Genomic DNA, 26,750 nt, shown 5'->3' with positions numbered 1-26,750 from the left:
TTTTTGCATAATTTTTTTTATTGAAGTATATTCAGTTTACAGTGTTGTGTCAGTTTCTGGTGTACACCATAATGCTGTCCACATACCAGCCTGGCTCCCTTTCAAGGCATGTTGACACATACAGTATCTTTCAGCAAATTAATAAAAGATGTTCCCTCTAGGCAGATGAGTTATGAAACGACACCCCTACCTCCCAGCTATTGAAGTCCAACCCCAGCACATACCACTTGGCCAGCATGACTCCAGGCTAGATTTTGCCTGTTTGCCCCCTCTGGCATCTGGGTGAAGTGTACAAATTGTACAGCTGATTGAACATAGCAGTCCCCTTCCTCTTCCTTTTGTTTCATTTCGTTTGTTTCATTTCGATCAGTTGATGATAAAAGAATTGGGGAGATATTTTCAGGAAGCAACATTTTCATATTCTTTAAAAAAATTGTGGTGAAATATACATAAAATTTACCATTTTAACCATTTTTAAGTGTAAAGTTCAGTGGCTTTAGGTACAATTTACATTGCTCTGTGACCATCATGACCATCCATGTCCAGGACTTTTTTTTATCTTGCATAACTGAAACTCTGTTCCCATTGAACAGTACTCCAAATTCCCCCCCATCCCCACAGCCTCTGGCAACTGCTCTATGTGTCTATGAATTTGACTACTCTAGGTAGCTCATATCTGGAATCGCACAGTTTTTTTGTGTGTCTGGCTTATTTCACTTAGCGTAATATATTTAAGGTTCATCCATGTTGTAGTATGTATCAGAATTTCTTTTTTAAAGCTGAATAAAATTCCGTTGAATGTGTATACCATGTTTTGTTTATCCATTCATCTGTTGATGGCCTTGGGCTGCTTCCACCTTTTTGGCTATTGTGAATAATGTTGCTATGAATATGAGTGTACATATATCTGTTCAAGTCCAAGCTGTCAGTTCTTTTGGATCTACATCCAGAAGTGGGATTGCTGGATCATATGGAACTTTCATATTCTAGAACTTTGCTTTTTACTATCTGGAGTTTCTTGAAAAGTCTAGCACTTAGCTTTGACATTTTTTTCTTGCAACAAAGGCATAATACACATGCAACTCATATACTGGGTAATCTGTATTTAGTTCTCTTTTCTTCACCTTCAACTATGCTCTGTCATGTTCCTGGCTGTTAATACTATCTTGGGAGAGCTCATAACTTTCCAGTCACTTTTAGTTACTAAAGATTAGTACACCCAGTGAAACACTCTAGGGTCCCCACCTTCCCTGCCTTTCCCTCAGCCCCTAGTTCAAGCTTGCCTGAGGGCCTAGCAGGGGTAGGAGGTAAAGTCTGCTCTTACATGTACCTCCCTTCCTATCCTCAGTTCCAGCTCCCAGACAGGAGAGTAAGAGTGGGGGAAAGGGACACGTGCCTACCTCTTGGCCTTTACTCCCCTTTTCTAGACATTCTCACCGAGTCCTTTCCTTGGCTGCAGCTTCAAGTCTCTATATTTAGTGTCCCCTGAAATTGACTTGTCCTCTGCCCCTGACTGAGTGGATCCAAACTGTTTGTGTTGCACATGACCTGTGTATGTTGGTATGCATGTATCTTCCCAAGCTCATCCCTGAGTCATTTTGCTGGACTCCTCTGTTGTCAGTTGCCTTTGGTAATCCATATACTGATAGCTTCTTGGGGCAGGGACTTTTGTGGATTTGTTACGCTTGGATTTTACTTGTTTACATTTTAGAGTTTAAGCCTAGTAATTTCCAGTTGGGGAAGCACATCTCATTTCCAGATCTTAGTGCTAAGCCCTGAAGTGAACTTTGGCATAGATTCTAGTTTTCCCATTAGCCTGGCCTAGCTCCGATAAGTACTGATGCTGCTTGGTGTTCCTCCTAGTTCTCCTCCTCCTTCATAAACTAACTTATGAAAATAAGACTTTAAAATTTTTTAATTTACATAAAAATTTAAAAATATAAAAAGAAAATAAATATCACTTGAAATTACAGTATCCAGGAATAAATACTGTTGCCACATATTCATGTATTTATATATAAAATATATATATATGTATTTGAGATCACATAATATATAGTTTTATATCCTTAAGTTTTTCACTTAGTATGTTTTCCCATGTTATTGTGTCATTATGATTTATAATGGGCATATTACATTCTATTGTATTTATTTATTACAATTTAGTTAATAATTTTCCAGATTTGAAGCATTTGTAATAATAATATATAATACTTAATTTAGTACTTCCTATGTGCTAGCCACACCTTTAATGCTTTACATATATTAATTCATGTAATTTTCATAACACACTTTTGAGATTCCCATTTTACAGATTAGAAAACTGAAACACAGAGAGGTTAATAAGCAAACCCATAAGATTGTAATTGGAAGCTGGTGAGTTTAATTGGACCTCAGCTAGTCTGGCTCCAGAACTTGAAGTCCCACCACTATACTATTACTGCCTGACGCAGTGTATGATAAGTATCTTTATGGGGGAAAAAAAACCCCTTCATTTGCATTTCTGATAGTTTCTACTGGAAAGATTCCTAGAAAAGGAATAACTGGCTCAACAGTTATAAAGACTTTCAAACTCTTGAATGCTGTCCAGTTACCCTCTGGAAGATTCACCCAGTTTGCATTCGTACCAATAGTGTAATTTACATTTACACCAATAGCTTGCCTGTGCACTGACTTCTACCAATGTTGTTTAATTCCTCTTTTATAATCTTGAATTTAGGATCTCTCTGAATGGTTAAAATAATTGAAGGATTAGGGCTACCTTGAAAACAAAGAAAGTATAATTTTTATACAAATAGTATGCCTTAGATAATACTATAACCTTGTTTTATTTATCTATACATAAATGACCTTCTTTATGTCATCACTATTATGTGTGTGAGTGTGTACTCACATTGCTTATGCCCAAGATTTGGAGTTTATCACATCTGTTGAGGGTGCCTTTCAAAATGTAGCCTTATTTTTGACAACTGCTGTCACAGGTGATATGGTATTTTCTCAAGCTTTTGGGCAGTTGGAAGTCCTTTTACATTAATAATCTTGTACTGTTCTTTGGCTTAAAAAATAGCACAGTAAAAATATATCCTGCTCACATGTATTTTTACTTTGCATTAGCTTTAGGTAATGTGCGGAAAGTGTTACATGCATATCTGCATTTCCAGGTAATAGTAACCTTTGGTAACCCAAGTTTTATCTCTGGAACATAAATTCTCTACTACCATCCTGAATTCAAGGAACACTAAGACCAGCAGGCAGAAATCCCCAATTTTTTTTTTTAAGTTGAAATTCCATGGAAGTATAACAGGGAAGAAAAATTTAGCAATTGTAGTGATTTGGACAACTTCAATTGGGAATCCAGATGATTCCTTGTGATTGGATGAAAATCAATCACCTGTCCTTCACTAGTTCTTTGGATTCGTATTTTATCATCACTATTTTCTGAAAAAAATTTCCATCGAATCACATGTTTCACTACACTGCATTAAGATTCTCTGTCTTTTAGTCACAGGTACAGCTTAGTCTTCAAAATGCTTTAGAATCTAAGAAGTAAATGCGGGAGAGGCTGGTAACCTGGAGCAAATAACAAACGCACATTCTACTGTGTAGTATCTTGAAGCCTGTGTTGCTTGTGATTCTTTTTAGTTTTTATTTTTAAGTGTGACTCTTGGTCGAAGCTTTGTCTCAAACACAGTGCTATTGCTAATAGTGAATGAAATGACTGGAGCTGTGCTGAGGAAAAAAAAAGCTGAAGGATTTAAAGCAGACCACTGCAAACCAAACATTGCAATTATCTGCGGCTGAAAACAAGTAGCTTTTAATGTGTCCATTTGGCCAAGAAGAGAGAGGAGAATTATAGACCATTGCTCTTGCCTCTCTCTCTCATACTCTGTCTTCTTTATATAGTTTATCACCCATAATTTCAGGATGTATTTTGCTTCTTTAAGCTGTTTTATCTGTAGGCTTATGAGGTCACTCATGTGTGAATTCCTTTGTTAGTCATCTCACCTTTTGCCTTGATGATAGAAAATTGATCAGGCCTAAAGTACAAGTTCAATAGACAACCCCCTTGGTCCTTTGTCTAGGAGAATAGCTACCATTGAAGGCCATGAGCAGGTTGCTATTAATATGACAGCCTGCTCTATCTCCCACTGTAATTTATAATGAAATACCTAATCTCCATTATTTTGATCCAAGCAGGCGATCCCATGAAAAAGTCTTTTCATCCAGTTCCCAATGGCTGTTACATGAGAAATGGCAAACCAATAATTTTTGTCAAGTTTTTTAAGCCAACAGAAATGCTTTTCCACTGCTACAGTTTCAAAAGGCACAGATAAAGCTCATTCACTGAGATGAATGAAAAAGCCATCTGGGGTTTTTCTTTTTGACTTCCTTTCCTTTTCTCCATCCTTGTAATCAAATTTGAGCAAAATCAAATGGGGCTTTCTATGAAAGTACCTTTTGTTGATCTGAACGAGCTGGTAATTTACAAAATACCCTTCCTTTGTGAGGAAGGCTAAAGAAAAAAAGAATCAGTAGCTTTTAAAGCTGGGCCTTAGTGGGACTCTAAATGCAATGAAAGCAGTCTGTGTTGAGAGATTGAAATGCATTTCAAAGCCAGGCCTGACTCCGTACGAGGAAGAACAGACCTATGTGCATTTTGTAGGAAGAAAAATGTGAATGGAAAAGGAAGAAAGGGAGAGAAACAGGGGGAAAATCTGGATAATACATTAAAGTAACCATAATTTTGGAGATGCATTCGTCTTACCAAAATTGTGAACGTAACCAGTGATGCCGAAGTCGGACATTTACTCAGTCAGGATGCTCAACAATTTTAGCCTTTAAAGTTTGGAGCTGCATGGGTTAGTGGAGAAAGTCGCCTCGTGATGTGTGTGATGTTTTTCTCCAACTTTTTCTTTTTCTTCTTTGCTCTGGGATCCTGTGGGAAGTACCTCAAGAAAACCTGAAGATGCTAATTTTCAAACAACTAATATTTGCTGTTTTTTTCCTCCTTTTGCTTGCTAGATTTCCTCGTGGCAGTGATTCTTCCCCCTCTTTGGATTCAGAAGGATGGCATAGATATCTTAAAAACAGTAAGTAATGTGTGATATTTTCTTCAATTACTTTTAATAGTTAATCATAGTAAAGCTGAATTTTGGTTATTGGAGGCGTCTGCAATCATCATGCATGTCTAGAAGGAAGATAGGCTTTGTGTAGCTTTTGCATTATTTGATGTGAATTACTTTAGGTTCGATTTAACTGTTTATCACAGTATTACTATTGTGCTAATCAGCATCTTTTTCACTACTGCTTTACCCTGTATATTCTGTGATAGCTAAGTCCTGCATTCTTAGTACAACAGTTCAAGAAACAATGCAAAAATGCAGGGAGTTGTCTTTGGAGATGTTCTGTTTTCCTGTTTCATGTACCACACAGTTTTCCTCACATATTTACAGTTTTGATTCCTATCAACCATATTTTCTAAGGACCTTTCTACTTGTGCTTGAAATAAAATCCTTGTGTAAATTACATGAGCTAATTTCTTCAACATAAATATCCATAGAGAGGCAAGAGTTGTTTTAATAATATAAACCAATCAAACAGTTCAGAGGCTTCATTTCTTATAATCTAATCAAGCATTATAACCCAAATAATAAAACTTTGTTTAGAGATATTATCACCTTTTAAGAAAAGTGAAAAGTCTGTTTTCAGTTTCCTAAAAATGAGATAGGCATGTGTTATCTAAAGAGGTGATACTTTAGAGTACCAGTCACAAGTAATTTTTAAACGTAAGTGCCACATTGGCAATTTTAAGTAACGATGATGCGTGTTTTAAATACGTAAATACCTTAAATCAGAATGAAGCAACCTGGGGAAGAATCAGTTCTAATGTCTCCTTGATGGTTTGAATAGTATCTGCATTAGTGCAGGCACCTGAGAATTCCATGTAGGCAGCCATCAGACCTTTCTTTCTGGAGCCAAGAAACAAATTTAAGTGAAACCAAGACCTATGTTATTTAATCCTCAAGGTAACTGTCAGAGTTTTTTAGAGATGCTGAAATGAGGAATTAGATCCAGACAGTTTCACAAAGGTCTCTAAAAGGGCCAAACCCTTTACCCTTCTATTCCTCTTAGAAGTCTAAATTCCTGGAAGTTTGTGATTAAGATGAAATCTGTTTTCTCTGCTTTTGCAGCTTTACGTCTCTTTTCCAACTTCCTACGAATTTATCTTTGCCTGTGGTTTTGAGCCATTTGCTGCCTCCTAATGCCTAACTTTAAAATAGCACTCGTGGCAAACGGCCAAGAAGGTGGCAATGGGGTACTAGTTTGTATTGGTGTTGAAGTTCCAAGGTTGTTGTTACCCATAATTTACAACAGTTGCTACAAAACAGATGATTAACACCTGAGAGGTGGTGTGCTTCTTGATGGATCTAAGTGTGGTTTCTTCCTGTGAAAACAGGTTGGACTGTTGTGTTATCTACGTGGACATGATGTTCTAGACCATCTGTACTGTGCTGCTGTAATCATTGCCTACAATCTTAGATTGACAGAGAAGCATAATTTAAAAGAGCTTTTGTTTGAGAGATATAATTAATTATACCTGTTATACAGATTTTTTTTCTCATACTATTGATTTCATTCCCTTTCATATAAATTAAGCTTGTTTTTAAATTAAGATTGTTGCTATTTTTTTTAGTTCTTAAAAGAGAAACTTTATTATTTAGGTACATCGTCATTTTATTGCTAACCCAAATTAGCACCTGAGCAGTAATACCTTGTCTTTTGCTTGCTAATTTCATGTCTAGTCACTCTTGTAAGCATTTTGCAAAATTTCTATGTTATCTTTAAGTACTTCTGGTAAGAACTGGAGGTAATTTGTCTTGATGTAGTTGTAAAGAATCTCTGTAAAAAATTGTTAAGAAATAGATAATTAGGCTGGAAAATCAGCCAATATTCCTGCTTGCTTGGTTTATCAAGGATTGATGGCTCCAGAGCTCTTGTTAGTGGAGGAGTGTTTCCTCTTTCCCTAAACATAGGTATAAACATTATTCAGTAAGCACTTTCATTTTGGGGAACTGGAAAGCTAGATATTCCCAGCTAACCACTGGGGCAAGGAGAACTTCTCCAATCTTTTGCTTACAGGCCTTCTATTCCTGGATATAACAACCTATGTGCTATACAGTTTACTCTTTGCTGAGCCAGAACAAAAACAATGGCAAACAAACAAGAAACCACTTCTGGAAAGTTTAGAAATCCACCTGGATATAACAACTGATGTGCTATATACACTTTACTCTTTGCTGAGCCAGAACAAAAACAATGGCAAACAAACAAAAAACCACTTCTGGAAAGTTTAGAAATCCAGATCTTTGTTTTGTCTTCAGAAGTTTTCAGAGGAAAGGAAAAGGGCACCCATTTGGCTAGACTCCCAAGCATCTGAAATTAATGTTCAAGTTTTCTTTTCCTTTATATAAAATTAAAACTTCCCTGGGCTTTGCACCAAGAGCTGGGTGCTACCTTTCCATTACCGTGATAGTATTGAAGTTTCAGTGTTTTCGTGGACTAGCAGTGGAAGCCAAAGGTGGAGATGATTCTATAAAGCCCTGAACCTTCCAGGGTGGGGGCCCTGGCACCTGCGTCAACTCTGCCAGTAGAAGCTGTATCTGAAATTGCTTTTTTATAGTCTTCAGCAAGATCAAATAAATATGCCTATGATTTGATGTACTGACAAGCTATAGATTGCCTGACTAAACAGAGTGTGTTAAGTAGTAGCATTCTCTTTCCTAATGCAGGAAAGGAGTTGGCCTGGTTTTAATTCCAGTTTTGTTAGTGAATATGGGCTGATCACCAGCATCTTTGGGCCTTGCTTACCTCGGGTGTCAAATGGGAACGTTATCTGTTGCTTGTTTCTTTTCTTGCCTCCTATGGACTGCTCAGACTCTTTGGCACGAATATGATGGTTGGGTCTGCTCAGCTTAGTTGGTGATGACATAATAACAAATAAGATAAGACTGAGTTTCCACAGACAATTCTTCACTGCTAATTTTAGATGGGAGCCAACTTTAGATGACAAAGGGAACGAGGCAAAAGGGTATGGGACAGATTTTAATGAATGCCAAGGTCATTCCAATTATTGGTCAAACAATCCCATGAAATCATAAGCATGGTAGCAACAGTATTTAAGGTGAAAGAAAACATATGAATTCTCATTGTGTCCTCAAATTCACTATGGGGAAACCGGGAGCATAATAGACAGAAAATCTCTATTTACATAACACCACTTTGGTGCAGGTTGCAATACAACAAAATAGATATCAATAATGACTGCATAATTATAAATAAAGAAAGTACAATTTAATCTAGACTCAGGAAAGAAAAGAATAACATGCATATGAAAGATATACTTTTTTTTTTTTAGGGTCACAGACTTGGCTCAGGGTTTGTAGTAGCTACCACCAACAAAAATGGGAAAAAAAAATCATCAAAAAGGTAGCTTCCATACAGTGAGCATTTTGTACATATTAACCCTAATCCTCACAACAGCCCCAAAGCCTGCTGTCATTACCCTCATTTTGTAGTGGAGATAATACAGGATCAGAGAGATTCAGTGACCAGCCTTTGGTTACACAGGCAGCATGTGACTATGTGGATTAAACCCTGGTCTCTCTGATTCTTACAGCCTGGGCTTTCCTGGGGGTAACGCGGATGTCAGCTGTCCCTGCAGACTCTGACACGTGCATTACCTCTTTCTATTTTTGTCCAAGGTCATCCCATAGCCACGGACCTCAGCTTTTCATTATACTCTCTAATAGAATCCTCTTTCACAGAAGAGTGGGTGAGCAATGCAGATTTCACTGAGAAAGAGAAGAGAGGGCTAGTTTACTTTGCATATCCCACATCAAACCACTTGAACATCTCTACCGAACATTCTGGTTTATGAAGTGCCTTCTTAGTTTGCCAACACTGGAGATTCTTCTCTTTGATCCTTCCCTCGTACGCTATGCAGCTTCTCTAGCTGTATCTTCTATTCCTATATCCCCCTTTCTCTTGCCATATTTCAATTACTCACACCTGTATTATGCAGATGCACTAGGTTTTGCCCACCTCCTAAAACTAAACCTGCATATCTAAGCCCAGTGCTCTGCTTAGCACACTCCCAAAAGCCTTTCTGGTAACAGTTCTTACTCTACTTAATACTAGTGAGAATTATATAACAATTGAAAAAAAAATCCCACTCTACGTTTTCCGTTAGGAAAAAATAGACCAGTGTCTTAGCTTGTCAGGCATTTAGTTCTGAAAGAATATTCTTCAGTGGGGCTTCAAGGAGGATGAAGAAGACAGTGTCTGCATCAATAGACATAATAGGGATTTCATACACTTTTGCTTGTAGCTCCCCCTGCAGATGAGTCCAGGGTCCTATAGCAAAACAGAATATGCTAATTTGTCTGGGGCTTTGAACTGAAGGTTGAAGATTGAGGAAACGGTGAAGGATGAGAAATGAAATAAAGGAGGGAGAAACAACTTATCTAGTGATATAATGCTAGAAATGAATTTGAGTCTCCTTTTTCAGTTATGTTCCATAAATTCCATTGCACACTGCTATAGGAAACTGTGTTCTTAATTTACATATTAAATAAGCAATGCCAAGTTTACTTACATGATAATAGAATGCTCATGCCTAGAAAGAGGCCACTGACGCTGAAACTGTCTGCGGCTTTAACATCACAAAGGTTTAAACTTGTGATAATACATTAAAGCATGTGAGGGCTTTTATCAGCTTCTGTGTACTCCTTTTAGAAATTTTGAAGAAAGTAGTACCTGAATCAGCTATAATGGCTCAACACATAAAATTTGTTTGGAATTTGGGGCATGGAGTGAAAATTGAGAAACATTTTACAAAACATTTTGAAAACCCAAATTTAGAAAGCTTTCAGCGAGTCTTTTGCCTACATACCAGTATATTTTCTGCATAGGTTTTCTTTTAAGTTACTCAGTTCTTTGCTTCTGCTTTTTGCCTTAAGCAGTTGATGTTACAAGGTTCTTGGAGCTTGAACTTGATTGTCAGCAGCGTTGCTCTTTTAGGAGAGGATGTCCAATCTTTCAGCCATCCAAAACTGCCTATGTTGTCATAGCTCTAATGAGTATGTCCTTCAAGACTGCATTAGAGGCTAAAAGTAAATGCCTTTTGGTGTTTGTAGACTCCTTATTAAGTGCTCTGAAACCGATATGAAAGATTGTAATTTTTATCCTCCCACTAAGACAGTTATACAAGGAGATTTAATCATGTGAAATTCATTTCATTTGAAGGATATTCTCTTAACAAATATATGCTAGTTCAGTGGGATAAAAGTACATGGGTATAGTGACAAAAATGTGCTGTGAAGAAACACCCTAAAGCTGTTTTCAATTTTTTTTTTCATAAACTGAAGCAAGGGCAAAGTACTTTATCCTTTAGTTTAGCATCGTAACAGTTAAAGATAGGGACAAGCAGGACACACAGAAATGAAGACGTGATCAGAAGGAAAGTTAAGGCTTCCCCTCAGCTTCTGCTGTGCAAAAAGTCTGAATTCAGCTATGGGCTATGCATGAAATCAGGATTTCTCTTGTTTTTTGGGGAAGCCAGATCTGGAAATAAGGCCCTTTAAACGCATAGCAGACCCTCTTCTCAACTTTGTTTGGATGACTTCCCCAAAGCAACTTGGAAAATTGTTCTTTATTGGACTTCTAGATATGGCCAAGGAGATGGTCACTTGTATTTCTTTATAAAAAATTTCAAGATGGGTAAGTTACTTTTCTGGCCTCCAGGGAAAAAATGTTCAGCTGCTCAGAGGAATAGCACAATCCATGATCAATACAGAAAAAACAGGGAGAAAAGAAGAAAGGGGAAAGGGTTAGAAGTATGAAGGGAGGGTAGAGGACAGAGGATGAGGGAGAGAAAGGGAAAATTCCAGAGGATCAAAAATGTTTAAAGACTTTCTAACCTACAGTCACACAATTTTAGAGCTACACTCTGCCTTAGAGAGCTTCTAACACTGGGGTTATCAACTGGGAAGAAGGAGGGGAAGGGTAACCCCTAAACCCTAGGGGCAGTGGGATCTTGAGATTGCCGTATATTGTTTCAAAAAGCCTATGAACATATTTAGTATAATTATATTTGAGAAATTCAACAAAGACTAGTTTTTAATAATTTAAACATCAGAAACTAATGCTTCACAGAATCATCTTGGTCTCATGTCTGATGATCTGGTTGATCTGATGAGTTATTTTCAGCCTGCAGAAACTTCTGGGTGAAAGGTGGGCAGCTGTATCGGAGAGTGTTTGGTACTGGGGAAGAGCATAGATTTTACATATTGATAGAAAGGAGGGCATAGGATAAAAGAGGTTAAGAATCACTTATCTAGGCCAAGAAGAGAAAGCTTGGGAGCTATTGTTCATTCAACAAATATCCATTGAGCATGCTACTGGATTTGACACTCAGGTGAGGAGGTCTAGTGGAGAACTGGATATGTAAATATGGAGCTCAGGTGAGTTCTGGGCTCCAGACAAAAACATAAGACCATCTTTCAACAGAAATGTCAAGTAAGTTAAGGACCAAGAAGGACACACTGTATTTAGCAACAAAGAGATTATGATTGACTTTGTGAGAGCATTTTGGTTAGAGGGGTGACATGGAAGCCAGACTGTGGTGGGCTGAGAAGAGAGTGGGAAGTATGAGAGAGGAGACTTCATCTCTGGACAATCATTTTGGGTAGCTTCCCTGGGGAAGGGAAGAAAGGGCTAGGGTTAAAGCTGGAGTGGAACTTGGGCATTAAGGGGGAGCTTTTTTAGATGGAAGATAATTAAATGCAAAGTATTTTAATACATATGAAACAGTTAAACAAATATCAATTCACTGAATGTTCATTGAAAATGTATTATGAAGTAGAATAGAGTGTTTGCAAACTAGGTCACACAATAGGGCCAATCACTAATGATAATAATAGCCTGGAAATATTAATGGCTCAGCAAAGTGGTATAAACAGTGCTATGCAGATTAAAATGTCAAAGATAAAAAATTATTCACCTTGAGAGCTTGTTTGGAGGTTCTAGCAGTGAAACACGGCTACTCATATACCCTTGACCAAAGAACAGTCCTCCTCCATTGGCAGCAACATGGATGGACCTAAAGATTATCATATTAAGTGAAGTCAGACAGAGAAAGACAAAAATATATGATATCACTTATATGTGGAATCTAAGAGAATGATACAAATTTTGTTTACAAATGAAAAATAGACTCATATACATAGAAAACAAACTAGGGTTACCAAAGGGAAAAAGTCAGGGAGGACTAAATTAAGGGTTTGGGATTAACAGATACACATTACTATATAAAACAGATAAACAGCAGGGACCTACTTTATAGCACAAGGAACTATATTCAATGTCTTATAATAACATATAATGGAAAAGAATCTGAAAAAAATGTGTATATGTATGTATGTGTATAACTAAATCGCTTTGCTGTACACCTGAAACTAACATTGTAAATCAACTACACTTCAATAAAAGATAAAATTTTTAAAAAGTTATTTACCCATGTGGGATCAGGAAAGTTACTGTGGAGGAAGTAGACCTTGAAAGAATGAAAGATTACAACAGAGGAGTTTGGGAACCGAAGCACAAAGAACGTGAAAGGCCATGTTGGGTTTTGGGTTATTATACAATACTCTTAAAACATCATGGATGGACTTTTATCATGGGGGCTTTGAATTTCAAGTTCATAGGTTTGGTTCAGTTCTATGAGCAATTGGAAAGTTTTAAAATAAGATAAGGACATGGTCCACAGATCTACGTTAGGAAAATGGACTTCGCAGGTGTACCTGGAAATGTTTGGAGCAGATTGCAAGTGAGGAAGCTGGTTAAGAAATTTGTGAAATAGACCAGGTGAGAGGGAACCAGAGACTCATTCAGAATAGTGACAATAGGAATGAAATGAAAGAGAATTAACTCACTCATTAACTCAATGGATGTTTACTTAGTGCTTACTATGTGTTAGGCAGACATGGAACCTTTAATCTCAAGGAGCTCCCAGCCAAATGTATGTTGTGAATAAGTTCTACAATAGAGGGACATACCAAATGATAAGAGATCACACAGGAGGGAGCAAAATGTATGGGATATGTATGTGGAGGAAAGCAGAAATCAAGGGAGTAGACTTTCAAGAAGGAAAGAGAGAGAGATGTTATCAAAGGAATAGGTTAACAGGAGTCCTGAAATGATTCTGTTGGGTTTTTCAACATGGAGGATATTAGTGATGTTAACAGGAACAATTTCACTGAAGCAGTAGGGGCAAAATTAGAACTGTTATGGACTGAAGATCGATTAGAAGTTGAGGAATTGAGGACAAAAGACAGGAGAAACATTTTTAGAGATAAACATATGATAGCTGCTAAAGTCAAGATAATGGAGAATAAAAGGTGATTTTATGATTTTAAGCCTCAAGGCATGATGATATCACTTGGTGAAACAGAGAAGTCAAGAGAAAGACTTACATTTTTTTTCTTTTTTCTTTTTTTATTGAATGAAAGATTCTTTAAAGTCTATAGTGCTTTACAGTTCTCAGAAGTTTCACACACATGATTTCATATAATCCCATAATAACCCCTTTTTTTTTTATCCTAAATATTTCCCCTCCACCCTCCCTCTCCCCATTGGTAACCACTAGTTTATTCTCTATATCTATGAGTCTGTTTTTTTGTTGTATTCACTAGTTTGTTGCATTTTTTAGGTTCTGCATACAAATGATATCACACAGCATTTGTCTTTCTCTATCTGGCTTATTTCACTTAGCATAATGCCCTCCAAGTCCATCCATGTTGCTGCAGGTGGCAAAATTTCATTCTTTTTTATGATTGAGTAGTATTCCATTGTATGTGTATTTTATACACACACACACACACACACCCCACATCTTCTTTATCCATTCATCTGTTGATAAACACTTAGGTTGCTTCCGTACTTTGTAAATAATGCTGCTATGAACATTGGAGTGCATGTATCTTTTCGAATTAGTGGTTTCATTTTTTTCCAAATATATAGTCAGGAGTAGAATTGCTGGGTCATATGGTAGTTCTATTTTTAGTTTTTTTAGAAATCTCCATACTGTTTTCCACAGTGGCTGTACCAATTTATATTCCCACCAACAGTGTAGGAGGGTTCCCTTTTCTCTACATTCTCATCAACTTTTGTTATTTGTGGCTTTTTTTTTTTTTTTTTTTTGGATGATAGCTATTCTGACAGGTGTGAGGTGATAATCTCATTGTGGTTTTGATTTGCATTTCCCGGATGATTAGCAATGTTGAACATCTTTTCATATGCCTGTTGGCCATCTGCATATCCTCTTTGGAAAAATGTCTATTCAGTTCTTCCCACTTTTCAATTGAATTGTTTGTTTTTCTGATGTCAAGTTGCTGTTTATATTGTTGAATATTAACCCTTTATTGGTCATATCATTTGCAAACATCTTCTCCCATTTAATAGGTTGTCCTTTCATTTTGTTGATGGTTTCCTTTGCTGTACAGAAGCTTTTAAGTTTAATTAGGTCTCATTTGTTATTTTTACTTTTGTTTCCTTTGCTTTAAGAGACAGATCAAAAAAAAAAAACCAAAACATTGCTGTGATGTATATCAAAGAGTGTTCTGCCTGTGTTCTTCTCTAGGAGTTTTATAGTATCCAGTCTTATATTCAGGTCTTTAGTCCATTTTGAATTTATTTTTGTATACTGTGTTAGAGAATGTTCTAATTTCATTTTTTTAAAGTAGCCGCACAGTTTTCCCAGCACCACTTACTGAAGAGACTCTTTTCTCCAGTGTATATTCTTGCTTCCTTTGTTGTAGATTAATTGACCATAAATGAGCAGGTTTATTTCTGGACTTTCTATCCTGTTCCATTGATATATGTATCTGTTTTTGTGCCAGTACCATACAATTTTGATTACTGTAGCTTTGTAGTATAATCTGAAGTAAGGGAACGTGATTCCTCCAGCTTTGTTGTTCTTCCTCAAAATTGTTTTGGCTATTCAGGGTCTTTTGTGTTTCCATACAAATTTTAAAATTATTTGTTTTAGTTGTGTGAAAAGTGCTATTGGTATTTTGATAGGGATTGCATTGAATCTATAGATTGCCTTGGGTAGTATGGTCACTTTGACAATATTAGTTCTTCCAGTCCAAGAATAAGGTATATCTTTTCATCTGTTTGTGTCAAGAAAAACTTAATTTTGTGGGAGCTTTGGTTTTGCCCTTGATTGAGTTTGAAATATGAACAGACATTTAGCCTATGGTTTGAAAAAAGGATAAAATTTTTTTTAAGTAATATTAGGGCTACACACAGCTAATTTTGATTTGCATAATATAGGTAGTTGAAGCCATGGTCATAGAAAGTACAGTTGACCCTTGAACAGAGCACATTTGAACTGCACAAGTCCACTTATCTGCAGTTATTTTTCAGTAGTAAATACCACAGTACTAGTTGTTTGAATTTGCAGATGTGGAAGAACCACAGATATGGAGGGCCAAATAGAAATTACAGAGGATTAACACCCTCCCCAGTTGTTCCAGGGTCAACGGTACAACTGTAGAGGGAGGAAAAGAGTGCAGAGAATGGGAGGAAGGGATGAGAAAGAAGATTAGAAGCAGTGTAGTTGACTAAAAAGAAATGATCAGAAAAGCAAAAGAAACCACCAGGGCGAGTTAGGACAGCCAAGGAGAATTTTGTTTACTTGATTGTTTAATCTTTGGAGGTTAGAATGTTATTTACCCTAAGGCAGAATAAGTAGCAAGAAAATGCCATTGATTTTTGACAGCTAATAATCATTTGTATTCTTGGGAACCATGTTACCAATTGGGAACAGTCGTTTTACTAGATTGATCAAAAAAGTAGAAACCAAGTTGCGAGGGGTTAAGGAATGAATGGGATTTCTTTTTTATTGTTGCAGGGAAGACGAGAGAAGACTTTGATAAGAGATTGTGGCAAGGCTGAGAGGAAAACTGAGCATGTTTATTTCTCTTTGCATATAGTTATACATATAGAGTCAACAGGGGTGAGAACTAAAAGAAAAAGGTGGATAATTGATGAAGAAAACTTGGGTAGGCAGTATGATTTAACTTCTGTCTTTGTGTTTCTGTCAGAATTTAATGAGATAATGAGTATAAAATATCTGACACATGGTAGGTTTTCAATAAATGTGACCTATTAATAATTTGGAGTCATGCAGAATGAAGAAAGCATTACTGAGTTTCTGCTATATGCCAAGCACATGTTTCACTTCACCTTCACAACGGAGCTCTGAGCTAGGCATCATCAGCCAGATTTATACATGATAAAAGCCGAAGCTTGAGGCCTTTCCGAGGGTCACAACCAAGTAACTGCAGAGCTGGGATTTGAACACAGGCCCATCAGATACTAAAGATACCACTAGGCCTTGTGAGTTTGTTTGTTTGTTTGGAATAGTTTTAGTTTCACATAGGGGTAGAGGAAGTAAGGGAAATAACTTGGAAGAATCGTTATTGAACAGGCTTGATGTTCTTTGTAAAATGAGAGGTGAGGTATCTGCGGAGAGTGAGGAGGTCCAGTTGGAGCAAAAGGAGTGAAGTTAAGTGAAGAAGACTTGAAACAGCAACTCTAGGAAGTTAGTGTATCATTAAGAGCTGAGGAAAAGAAGTGAAGTTCAGGGAGCATGGGATTTCAGTGAACCTTGTTACACAAGGATATCTCAAGGTCTCTGATACTGCAATAGGATCTTCTAAGTCAGGGATCAGCAAACTTTTTCTGTAAAGTGCCAGACTGTAAATATTTTAGACTCTGTGGGCCATGTGGTCTCTGTTGCAGCTACTTAACTTAGCTGTTGTATCATGAAAGCAGCCATAGGTAATGCACAAACAAATGAGTGTAGCTGTGTTATAACAGGTCTTTATTAATGTGGGACAGTGAAAATATTCCGTATGATATTATAATGATGGAGAATGTCATTATATATTTGTCCGGACACAGAATGAACAATATCAAGAGTGAACCATAATGTAAACAGTTGACTTTGAGTGATAATGATGTGTCAATGTAGATTTTTCAGTTGTAGGAAGTGTCTCACTCTGATGAGTGATGTTGATAATGGGGAAGGCTGTGCATGTGTGAGGGCAAGGGCTATATGGGAAATCTCTGTATCTTCCTCTCTATTTTGATGTGAACCTAGAACTGTACTAGAAAAATAAAGCCCTTAAAAGAGAAAAATAATGGACACGGAAATGTTAATATTTATATGTCATGAAATCTTCCTCTTTGATGTTCCTTTCAATCACTTAAAAATTTAAAACCATTCTTAGTATATGATAGTAGTACAAAAATAAGCAGTGAACCACATTTGGCCTACAGGCAGTAGTTCAGTCACTCCTATTTTGGGTAATTCTTAGAATATAGATTCCTGCAACAGTGTAAACTGACTGTACTTCAAAAAAATGGTTAAAAAGAAAAATATAGATTACTGGGTTTTACACTAGTCCAGCTCAATCAGAATAATTGAGAGTGGGGCCCAGGAATCTGCATTTTAAAAGACTCTCTGTGTGTGTGTATTTTTTAAATATACCATTCTGAGACTGCTGCTTAAGGACAGAAGTAGTTAGTAGAGAATGATTGGACAGGGTTCCCTGAAAAATACAGAATCTCCAGGCCTCAAATCACAAAGCAACGCTCCGCAGCACAGATGGCCCTTCGTGGTCTGGTACTTGGTGGTCTGGTACTTGGTGTGGAGGAAATGGCAGAAAATACAGTGGCAGAGAATTTTAGGTTTATGATTTGTGCGTCACTGAATGAATATCCAGGGTCACTGAGACTTGGCAGGAAGGCAAAGGAAGACAGAAGGAGGGTGATGAACTCAAAAAATCAGGAGGATTAGGGGGATTCAGGCTTACGAGAGCAGGACACAGTCTTGGAAGTCAAGGATCAAACGCCAACAGGCAGATGTTTGGAGATAGAGCACTTCCAGAAGGGATGGGAACCATGTTGGAGTGTGAGATAGGGCTACATTAGGAACTGACCAGTGTCATGGAGCTGGGTGTCCCTGGAGATGACAGGTCAAGGACTTGTGAGGTCAGGGGTCTAAGGAAAGCTAATTCAACATAATTGGAGAACACAGCTAGATTGAGTGTCCAGGATGAAAATGCAGATGGTCCAAGGAGTGAAAGAAGAGGCTTGTCAGTAGGAGCCAGTCTGACCAAGAAGGCCTGGAGAAAGGTGTGGAATACTGAGACATGTAGAGAACAAGAAGGGAGAGGAGGAGAGATGTTCATCTGTCATCTACTCTGTACTTCTTTACTGGGCTCTTACATATAAACTCCTTTGACTTTGCAACAAACTGCTGAACAGAGCATCATCCCCACTTCAGAGGTGAAGATTATGAAGTTCATAGAGGTCAGAAGTCCAAAGTCACACAGACAATAAAATGAGAAATTGGTCTCTGTGACTGGGAAGCCCATTATTTATTTCTTTTTCTGTTTTGTTTTGTGTATAAACTCCAGTACGTTTGTCAGTAGTAGCTTCCTAAAGCACTGCATTCAGAGAGGTTCTGAGGTAGAGACTAAGGTCAGAAAGAGTTGTGATTAATGAGTAAATTTGCCAGGGGCACAGAGGGGAGAGCTGTAGCTTCCATTCCTCATATTTGCCATCCCCTATGCATGTTAACTGCCTACCAAGGGGAAAGATATTTCAGTTTAGGTGGGATGAGGGTGAGTGAGCAAAGAAAAGGGGTTGAGAAGGAGCATGCCATGTTTAATGACTATGGCAGGACCAGTCTGGTAGATGCAGGACTCAGAGGCATGGAAGGAATAAGGCTGTGAATAAGCCTGTGAATAGGAATGACAAGTTCCAGGTTTTGAGTTTGACTTGATCCTGGGAACAATGGGAAGTTTCTGTTTGTTTTGTTTTATTGTATTTAAAAACAAGAAAACCACATAATAAAAATGATGGTTTAGTAGGTTTCGTCTGGTGGTTGAGAAAAGGAATCAACAGAAAGGCTGTTATCTAGGTGTGAAGTGTTAGAAGCTTAGATTAGAGGAGTTAAATAGTGTATGAATGTCAGGAATGGAAAGGAAAGATATTGCAAAAGAATTATTAGTATTTGGTAACTATTTAGACACAGAAAATAACATAAAAGAGAAGGAAGAGTCAAGGGTGACTGGGATAAGGCTTTGTTATGTATGTTTTGGTGAGGCTGATCCTTCTTGAGACTCCCATAGTCTCAAAGACTCCCATAATCAAATATATTTGCAAACAGTATATGCTCAATCCTCATTATGGAGACTCACAAAACACATTACATAGAAAAGGCTCTGAGAAGTCCTGCAGAAAAGAAACCTTTGAAATTATATTTAACTCATTATTCCTCCAATTTAACTGAATATATATTTCTTTCTTATATGAGAGTATGAATATACAACAGATACTCTGGAAAATGCTGGAGAAAACTGTGATGCCATTGTCAAAAAATAAGGAGGCTCTATTGAAGAAAACATAATGAGTTTTGTTTGGGGCTATGGTGAATTTGAAAACAGGTGTCCTAGAATGAAGACATTCTGGAGCTTGGTGTGGAGATTAGGGCTAAAGGTGTAAATTGCAGAGTCATAAGCATAAAGGGATTGTTGAAGTCGAGTTGGTCTAACAGAAGCTGTTTCCTAGGGCAGAGAGGCACACATGCTTGTCAGTTCTTTAAGTTAGGGAATGGGAGATGGTAGAGGAAGCAGCTAAAGGACACAAGGGATCAATGGCAGACAAGATGAAGAGAACCTGGGTAGGACAGTGCCACAAAAAGTAAGGGAGGAAATGATTTCAGGAGTCTATGTGTCAGATACCGTAGAGTATGAGAAAAGGCGACTGTGTTTGGCAAAAAGGAGGTTGCTGGCTACCCAGCAGTCAGTTCTTGTTGGTGCTAAGTATTCATTCCATAAAAGTATATTGAACATCTTCTCCAAGAAAACAATGTGGCTCCTGCCATTCAGCAGCTCAGTTTGTCTCCTGAGGAGACAGTTGTCACATATAAGTGACAAATGTGATAACAACAGAGATGGCAACTGTTACCAAAGCATGGGGGAAGGAGAGGCTATTCCTGCTTATCAAAAGCCATAAATGCCTTGTTAACAGAGGTGGTTCTTAGTGAAATTGTGAAGTTGGGGGCATGTGTCTGGGGTGGTTCCTGAGTCCAAAGTCTCTGGCCCCTTTGTTGGTGCCTTTTCTCCACTTGCTTGAGCTTCCCCAGGCTCCTCTTGCTCTTAGGCAAGAATCTAAATCATTCATCCCCTTGAAGCCATGAATGATGGGAAATTTGATATGCTGCCTCTTTCTGTAAAACATGAACAAAGCCAGAAATAAAATGTCTGAACTTCTGAGAGGATAGGGTTTTTATTCTAAATACAGATGTTTAAATAATTAGTACATTATACAAATAATAATTACATGTACATGTAAACTAAGAAAATTTGCAGTATACTATATATGTGTATTTACATGGAATATAATGTGTTTGTGCAGTCTAACTGTAATAGGGAAAAAGGGAAAAAAATAAACACAAGTGTTTAAATGACATTTAAGCATGCTAATAGTATGTGAGAAAGTGGTTAAAATATTATATATTTTATATTTAATAATAAACATATATAATATAGCAGATATCATATATATACTGATATATATATTAAATGTATATTTATATGTTTGATTTTTTTGCAAACAAGCATTGAATTATACTCACCAGTTGATTGAAAGACTGTCATCAAAATAGGTGGTCCAATATGTTCAACATTTAATCATTTTTAATACTTTCAAGGCATAGCATATTAAAATAATATTTATAGTCTATTAGAAAGCTGTGGTAAGAACAGAGAAAGAAATGAAATAAATAGCCTAAACTTAATATAAAGGAGACCTGATTTTACACTATCAATTAATATTAATATTAAACTTTGAAAATTGAAGTGTGTTCCAAAAAATAAGCCATAACTGTTTCTACAGAATGCCTCTAATATATTATGTTGGCTTCAGGAAAGGTTAACAATTTCGTGGAGTGACCCAGAACAAGACAATTTATAGCTAGATGACCTTCTTATGCCTTAGAAATGTGAATAACAGTAATAATTGTAATTTAGGAATGCCTACTCTGAACCAAGCAATTTTTAAACTATATTTTACACACTATCACATTTATAATAACCAAGATGTAAATATTATTATCCCAAATTATAGATGATGAAACTGAGGCTCAGAGAGGATAGGAAACTTTCCCAGTATCATAGAGCTGGGATTTGAATTCAATCTGTGCAAAGTCCATGTTCTTTTCACCTCTCTGCCTGTGAAGTCCTAGAACTGTGATGAAATGTCTTTTAAGTGGTGTCAGCATCTTCACAAAATGACAAAAGGAAGCAGTAGACTGTCAGAAGCTTGTGATAAAAGTAGATTGGCTGTCTATGTATTAGGGAAGCGCTCCAGGTTAAGCTTCATCATTTAACACTCAGGTGATGAATTATGGAACATTTTGAAAATCCTTGGAGGTAGTCTTAGAGTTGAGCAGGTATAAACCAGAAAGGTGAGTGGATGCTAATGGCAGTGGGAGGGAAATTGCCTGTCATCTTTGTTCAAGCTGGAGGTACATGGTGAGTTTGTTATAAACACTAGGTGAAATTATACACCATCATGGGAAGTAGTATACAGGAATATTGGCCAACCGTGTCCTACGTATCAAGCTATTTTAACCTATAGGAAAGAAAAGTCTTACAGGTTATGGTTAAACTCCCTCTTATTTGGAAATGATTTTACCCAAAGTAAGCTGAACTCAATGACTGTATGTTTCAGGGAAATTTAATCCTGCTTCTCTCTGCCCGGAGTGCAGTCTCCATTCCCTTGATCACTTACCTCTGCTCATCACGTGAAGAGCTCCACTTTTCTTGCCTGAAATTTCTTGTTCTCTTATCTTCCTATTTGCTTTGCCTAATCCTAGCCTTGGATTGTCATTATTTTATCCTCCTGTTTTCATTTTGTTTCGCCGTTTGTAGGTGATGGTGGTGGTGCATCTTTTGGACAAACCCCTTCAGTAGAAGTTTGCTCTTCGCTCTTGCAGCTTTTGTTGTAATCTTGTCAACAGCACACTTCTGTTCTGTTTGTTTTTTAACTTTAGCCCAAGACCTTTTATAGTTTCCTCCAACTCCCTCTTAAAACTTTATGGTTTTTATTCTTACTTTTTTTTCAGGTGCTCATTTAAGACATTATTATCCAAGTTCTCCAGAATATTCTCTCTTCATCCTACTCTTCATTGTTTTTCTTTACTCCCCCTTGCTGCCTTCATTTTCTATCTTGTTTCTATCTTTCCTCTTGTTTGTGCCTTCATATTCCTACTTTTCTCTTTGTTAGAACTTTGGGATGAGTAAAATTCTCTGTATGGTATTCTCTTCCTATAGCTTTTCTTTGAAACTCTCCTTTATCTTTTAACTTTAATTCTCTTTTACTCTTTTTACTGCCCCCCAAAATCCATTAACTTTTCTTCATTCTTCAACTAAAAACCTTTCCTTCAATCTATTCCAAACCCATCAGATGTTTGAATCACTTTCTCACCTCTGACTTTCTTCCTGACCTTCTCTCAGCTACTTTCTCACAATCCTCTACACTGAAATTGTACTTACCCAAGAAGTTCTAATGACTTCCTCGTGGACAAATTGAATGTTCTTCCGTCTGTGATCCTCATCTTTCCTGGCAGTAACTGTATCCCTAGGCTAGTAGATCATCTTTGAAATACTTTTGAAGCAAGGTGGGCTTCTTCTTCTTCTTCTTTTTTTTTTTTTTTTTTGAACTACGAAAATAGCTTCTAGAGTGTGCATCATTTTGTTATTCTGCTAATGAGAGTCAGAGATAGCTTTCTGTTTGCATTTCTAATAGCTGTCTTAAAAAGTGTCTTGACATTTCAGTTGGTTTTAAATGGCCAGTAAATGGCTTTCTGATTTTGGGTGGGGCCCTCTTCCCTGAAGGACTGACTTCTAGTCGGTGTTATTCGTCCCCTCCCCACCCCCTACACACACTGAATTCCCCTAAATCTAATTTGCAACTTATCACTGCAGTCAGAAAATCCAAATAAGTGACTTTTTGGAAATAATTTCTTTGGTTATTTTGAAGGTCATTTCCTTCAAACCTCCACAAACTCAAATTCAGAATTTTAAATATTTCTCAATTAAACTTGAAAGAATAAAAACTCCCTTCCACAATTCTAATTAATGATGAAAAATACATTAGCCTTTATTTGGCTCCATAAATGTATTTTTTACTTTCATGACTATTTTTCTTCTTGATAAATTTTAATCATCATATTTATAACAAGAGTAAAAAGTTGCAGTGATAAGGGAAAAATGATTTGGAAAGTATAAAGGTTGCAACTCTGAAACAAAAGCCTTGGAATTCCAAGTTCAGGCTGCTACTGTCTATTTTTCCTTACTAAGTGCAAGGGGGTGTAGCCTTAGACTTCTGTGATTCCTTCGTGCTGGTCTATGTCACTCCTATTAACATTATTTAAATACAGCTTTCTTAATTCCTGAGAATGGTGATGAAAATAGTGCTTTGACTGGTAAAATGGAGAAGACAAAGAACCAAGACAAAGGCAAGATATGCACTGACTGATTTATGTCATTTTAATAGCATAATTACTTGATAAGCCCTTACATGATTTAGTTACTGATCTTCAGTCTTTCAGAGCTGGGGAACAAATTGCTGATGTTTCACACCCAGGTACTGTCAAAAATTCGGAGCAGTGCCGTATTCTTTGGTATTTTAGGAGGCATATTCCTGAGTTGTATCATTAAGTAGCTCATCATATAAAATAGGGCAGTTTAGAGAAAATATATCATAGCAGAACCAGATTGTTTTCTGAATTGGTGCTCTTTAATTTCTCCAGGCTGGATACATTTTAAAGTAGGGAAGAGAATAATGTATAATCATTTTTTTCTGATTTTATGAAATGATGGAAAAATTCAGAAGTGTGAATTTTTGAAGCATTCCACCAGGATTATGCAACTGACAACATTCTCCAGAACATCAAGTCTAGGCACTGTCTCTGCCCTGAACTTAGACTTATCTCAAAGAAATATGTCTTCCATGGACCTGAAGAGGAAGTAACTGAAGTTACTTCCTAAGAGTAAACATGCTAGTTAGTCTGCCCGTAGTGAAACGCTGTGCTTGGAGCAAACCACCCACTGTGACCCTGTCCAACTTCTCTTACAGAAGTAAAGTCAAGTTTTAATGATCATTATAGGCAATCTCTAGGAGTTAATTGTCAGCATCCATTTATTCATCAACTTTTTAAAAAATTGAGCACTTATTTGGTACAGATGCTCTTCTAAGTGCTAGGATGAAGCAATGAGGAAGAAATGTTTTCTTAGCTCATTAGAGGTAAGAGGTGATTAAAATTACAAGTAATTCCCGGTTTTATGAATAATTACAGAATAGTAGGACAAGTGCTTCAATAATTTTAATCTAGTGGTGCAACAGGGACACAAAGGAAGTTCATTCAGCCAGGCCTGGAGGTGTATGGGGATGGTTTAGGGAAGATGCCCTACAAGAAGAAGGGGTCAGGCTGATATATGAATATTGAACAGTGTTGGACGGGTGAAGAGATGGCAGGACAGGGAGAATATTCCAGCAATCAGAACAGCATGTGCAAAGTCCCAAAGGTGAAAAAATATGACTCACTCAGGGAATGTTGTACAGTGAGAAGAGAGGAGTGGGGAGAAATACAGATGGAGAGAAAAGTAAAGCCTGAATTATGACCAGCTTGTCGGTCCTGCTAAGGAGGATGATACTTATTCTAAGCGTAATAGAGAGGTATGGAAGTATTTTTAACAGAGGAGTGACAGAGACATATTTGCATTTTAGAAAGATGACCTTAGTTATATAATGATAGTGAGGTGAAGTGGGAGCAGGGATAGAAATAGAAAGCAGAATCTGGTCAGGAGGTTTACAGTCATTTAGGAAGACATGATGGTGCCTGAAATTAGGAAGCTGGATAGATTTGAGGGAGATGTGGGAGACAGAATTGACAGAATGTGGTGACTGGGTACTAGCAATGGGAGGGAAGGAAGACGTTAGAAGGACTCAAGAGTGTTCTAGGCAATTTGAAAAAATATGTGCTGTTTAGTGAGAGAAGACAGGGAAGGAGTGGTATTTTGAGGGTAGAGTTGAATTCAATTTTGGATCTGTTAACTTTGAATGAGTATGTAAAAGAGGATAGGGCAAGTGAACTCTTGTTTGGGGGTTGTTAGAGGAAATTTTTCATGAGCCAACTATAGAAATAGTATCAAGATGTCTTCTCAGCATTAATTTTGTATTTTAGAACTCTCACAGAAAAGCTGATTACTTACAAAAATAGAATTGAAACTTGGTCAGGGACTTGGTCTTAGTTCTTCTTTCAAGGTTGAAAATGAGGGGTGTGTGGGTGAACAGGCCCAGTTAGCAATGGAGTTTCATTGCCATGTGTTGCCAATGGGACACTTAATTCATTTTGATGGAGCAAGCAGGTTGCCTGGCAGGCTAAGGGATTGTCTATTCTTGGAGCAATAGTCAGAAATGTAATCAAGTTAAAAACTTAAGTGGCAATGTATTCAAGTTAAAAATTGAAATTAATGGGGGGAGGATATAGCTCAAGTTGTAGAGTGCATGCTTAGCATACACAAGGCCTTGAGTTCAATCCCCAGTACCTCCTCTAAAAATAAAAAAGTAAACTTAATTACCCCTGCCAAAAAAATTTGGGGTGTGTTGTAGGGGGTGGGGAGAAAGGAAATCTAGAGAGGAGAGTCTGATGTGTTATGAAATTAAAGATGTAAAGCAAGTAACATGAGCTGGATTACCAAGCAATAGACATGGAAATTCAGAGGCCTAACACAGAGAGTAATGGGTTGGGTTTGTAGGCAAATAGGCTGCTGTGGGTTTGTCCCAAGGCAGATGCTGGAGGCTAGGCTGCGTTTCGGATATTCTCAAGGTCATGGTGCTGTCTGTATTCACGAGGTCAGCAATAAGGCAGTTACCCATGTTTCCATACTTGGGTTCCCTTTTCTTGCAGACCTGGAGTCTCTTCAATTCGGGGGGTAGTTTCAGTGTTAGAACTTCAGATCTGAATGCTGCTCCTGTGGGTGAGTTACTTGCTTGGGGTTTTGAGATAGGGAAGGTTGGGTGGAGTGGGGGACCTATGAGATGTGTTAGACAAAGCTGGTGGCCAAACTGAGGAGAAGTGTAGTGGGATCTGCTAGGAAACTTCAGGGTTGTGGGAATCCTTTAAGGAATGGTCTAGCGTAAAGGGTAGATCTGGACAATAGGTGATAGTTAACAGCAGCTTCTTTGTGTGATCCCTATGTGCAGTTCCAAGAAACCGGTTGTTGGTCACTGGCCCTAGCAGCGGAGCTCATTAGCATTTCCTTTGTATGGAGACTGGTTAGGTAGAAACTAAGCTTCTGGGATGGGGCTTTGTGATAGTTAATTTTATGTGTCCTTACAATAAATTATATACATATTAACACATATCCTATTGATTCTGTTTCTCTTGAAAACCTTGATTGATAACGGGCTTAGAATGAAAGGCTCACCTTTGCCTCTCTTTATATGCTGACTGGAACATGGAAACAATTGCCTGTTACCAGCAAAGGGATGCAGGGTGCCTCTTCTGATGTTAGAGGGTTGCACTGCCATGGAGACAAAAGACA

The 26,750-nt window shown here is 37.5% G+C and overlaps 1 long non-coding RNA gene across 3 annotated transcripts in view; it reads left to right on the top strand.

Annotated features, from left to right (window-relative positions):
• LOC123614783 (uncharacterized) overlaps window positions 1-26,750 on the top strand; it is a 654,335-nt gene that overhangs the window by 152,567 nt on the left and 475,018 nt on the right. For all 3 annotated transcript variants that reach the window (XR_006722257.2, XR_012508173.1, XR_012508172.1), the window contains exon 5: window positions 5,023-5,090. This is a non-coding gene — a long non-coding RNA (uncharacterized LOC123614783). The remainder of the gene's footprint in view (window positions 1-5,022; window positions 5,091-26,750) is intronic.

Source organism: Camelus bactrianus, chromosome 1 (genome assembly GCF_048773025.1).
Source record: "Camelus bactrianus isolate YW-2024 breed Bactrian camel chromosome 1, ASM4877302v1, whole genome shotgun sequence".
Lineage (NCBI taxonomy): Eukaryota > Metazoa > Chordata > Mammalia > Artiodactyla > Camelidae > Camelus > Camelus bactrianus.
This window is presented reverse-complemented; position numbering and strand designations above follow the sequence as displayed.